Below are 3,628 nucleotides of genomic sequence, written 5' to 3'. Positions count from 1 at the left end.
GTGGCTTCTTTGCTGTTCGCGGCTGTTGGCAAAGGTGCCTTTGCTGTCTGCGGCTCACGGCAAAGATCCTGCATTGCAAATATATATATATATATATATTTCACAGGGCTATTTAACAGCAAACATATGACATATCTAGCACATAAGTTTCATCGTACATACATATATAGTTCCATCTATTCATACATAGCAAGTTGCACATACACATTGTTCCATCCATACATATTACAATGCAAAGTTTCATCAAGATAGCAAGTTCCATCATAGCAAGCTAGAAGAATACTTGAAGAGAATGAAAGAAAAAACAAGCACTCCATCATAGCTAGCTAGCTTCCGTGAAGTGAATGAAATCTGCAAAATGACAAATAAGAAAGTTAGAAAAAGGTGACTAGAAGAAGAAGACTAGAATAAGAAATATATGTCATTTATGAGCTAACTTAGGTGAAATGGATCATATATGAGCTAACTAAGTTGAAATGGATCGTTTTGGAGCTAACCTAGGTAAGATGGGTCATTTTGGAGCTAACCTAGGTAAAATGGGTCATTTTAGAGCTAACGTAGGTAAAATGGATCATTTAGGAGCTAATCTAGGTAAAATGGGTCATTTTAGAGCTAACTTGGGTAAAATGGATCATTTATAAGCTAAGTAAGGTAAAATGGGTCATTTTGGAGCTAACTTAGGTAAAATGCATCGTTTATGAGCTAACTAAGCTAATTATGCCATTTTTGACATAAGTAAGCTAAGTACATATTGTTTTAGAGCTAACTTAGGTAAAATGGATGGTTTTGGAGGTCAGTAAGCTTATTAAGTCATTTTGGACGAAACGAAGCTAACTCTAGGTCATTATGGTAAGCATATTGGAGGAAATAAAGCTAAGTCTAGGTCTTTATGCATTTGTTAAGCAAAACACTAGAGACACTTACCGTGATCATGGAAGTGTAGGAGCGGGCTAGCTCGTGCCGGTAGCTGGAGAAGGATCGTGCGATGCTTTTCTGGAGTTATGCTGCACCAAAGATCATTTGCAATGTCTCGTTAGCATGATGACACGCAAATGTTAAGACTAGCAAGTAATGTCCATTCAAATTAAACTAACCATGGTCCTAGGATTAATCACTGGCATCGGCGGAGCGGTCTGACCAGACTTCTTGCACACAAACTGCACATTTGGTTTTGACGACTCAGTCATACTAGTTAGTAATGAGACAAACACTACATGAATATTTTGGCTAATCTGCAGAAGAAACTTACCACAAGGAGCTCGTACATGGCCCTTGCCTGCATGTCATTCTGTGCCCTCTCCTCCTCCAACATCTTTGTTATCCTCTCCTCCAACTCCTGCTGCCTCTCCGCCGCCTCCGCCAAAAGTTCCTCCGTTCTATCTCTCTCACTCTGTATAGCAGCCTGCAACATCACTCCTCGTTACCATTTGTAATCATTGATGGAAGCGCACACAATGTAATGGAGAAAGATAGCTGAGTACGTATAACTAACCTTGAAGGCGAGTTGGACTGGCCGTTCACGAGGCCTTATCTCAGGAGCGGAGCTCGACTGGCGTGCCTTGATCTCCGGGAGAGTGCTAGGACAACGGATAAGTCCATCTCCCCATGGCTATGGAGCCATGGGATCTCCCGCCACCAGATATCATCAGCAGCTCTTATGGGACCCTGGCTCGGGTTAAAGTCCTTCCCTTTCCTCGCCTTCCCCTGATCTCTATATTTCACGAGCTTGTCGTGGGAGGAGATGTTGGTGAAGTTCTTTGGATCATCAAGGTCAGATGGAGAGAATGCCTTGACTTTCTTGTAAGAGGCAGTGTGGGCCATGGCCTACAGGTCGTACACCTCCGCCTTATTGTAGCGTGTCTGAAAGAGAGAAATGAAGTAAATTAGTAATTAAAGGGCTAAAGCTAGCATGATGAATGAAATGCATGAATCATGAAGCAAACCACATACCCAGTTCCACCCGAACTAATATAAGTTGGAGCTGCCTTGATGGTGTGGCACACCTTCCATTTGGGCACGTTTGTCCTTGGCCTCATTGTGGAGGGCTAGCCATTATTTTGAGCACCACTCATTGACCAACACCTCCCAACAATCCATCCGATTCGCACACCATCTCAGAGGGGCCTAAGTTAGCAAATAGAAACTTGAGCGCTACGGCTATGAATTACTAAATGAAGGAAGTAAGTACAAGACCTTAAGAATTACCTTCATGTACTCCTCCTTACTCAAGAACTTCTCGCGGCACGCCGGCTTGGTCTTCTTGATACCACACGAGGCGTAGTAGTCTCGAACAGCCTGCACCCGAGCCTCGTGTCGTAAGTTCTGTAGTAGGCACTTGCAGACGTTATCGATAACATTTGCCGCTTCCTCCTTGTATCCCTCCTCACACCTGTAGAATGTATGCAATCAAATGAGACAATATTGATTAGTACAATTAATAACTAGCTAGTTGAAGATTTTTAATTGTGTAAAGGAGAAATTACCCAGAACTTTCTGATCACCACGTCTGCCCTCGTCTTGCACAAGACACCGTCGATAATCTCACTCGGCGGGGCCGAGGCAGCCAAGTAGTGCTCCCAACTCAATCCAACCTCTGGAAGCCGACCCTCACTAGGCAATGTGACAAACCCCGGGAAGTTTTGCCGACAAAGAACTCCAAGGACGGAGTTGGGCCAGCGGATACTATGATGGTGGTCCCAACCCCTGCAGCATGACAAGGCCAACGCATTAGATATTTGAAGAAACGTTAATGCGGAAGGGTACAAAAAGATTAAATGCACTTACCTCTCCCCATCAGGGAAAATCAACCACCTCTGCTCGCGGGTCATCGGCACGGACGGGAGCCGTGTACAACCACGCTGGTAGACAGTGCCCCCACCCTCCTCAATATCAGTCGGCTCCCCGCCATCATCAGCATGGCCACTCGGCCCCTCAGGCTGATCCGGCCAGGTACCCCATCCAGACGTGTGCTCCTCCGGGGTCTCGTGGGCCAAACTCTCGTGGCCCGAAGGCCCGTGGACCGGAGGCTCATGGACCGGAGTCCGTGTAGCCTCCTCCTCAGACGAATCCACCCTAGCAGTCACGTGCTCAGGTGAAACAGCTGGGGGTGGCGGCGAGGAAGGAGCCCTGGCAGTCACCCTACCTCCTCTCCCGCGACCACGTGCTCCAGCTCCTCTCTTCTTCTTACCTCGTCCCCTGCTTGGCACCGCGGTCGACGAAGAAGGGCCTGGCGGTGTCGCCATACTGTCCAGCAATGCTCGGCAGAGAGGTGCGTGTGGAATGGAAGACCTCACACCACTCGCCGACGAAGAAGGGGCCTCAGAGCGCTCCCGACCAGCGCCCACCATCTTTCAACACCTGCCATGACAAAGAGTAAACGAAATTAGTACAACATAAAAAAATACCAACATGAACAATAATATGTATATCACTTAAGTGTATCATCATCAAGTACAACATAAAAAAATTGAATACCTGGCACTACTAATAATCTTGATCAGTATCATCAATAAATGCATAATCATCATCATCATCACTATAATCAATGACGAGCTCATAGGGTTCAGTGGCATCAACATGTGGAAGGCCACCTTGTCGTGTCGGGGTCGGGGTGTCGGGGTGTGGTGTC

The sequence above is a fragment of the Triticum dicoccoides genome, chromosome 7B (genome assembly GCF_002162155.2).
Source record: "Triticum dicoccoides isolate Atlit2015 ecotype Zavitan chromosome 7B, WEW_v2.0, whole genome shotgun sequence".
NCBI lineage: Eukaryota > Viridiplantae > Streptophyta > Magnoliopsida > Poales > Poaceae > Triticum > Triticum dicoccoides.
Note: the sequence above shows the minus strand (reverse complement) of the source record.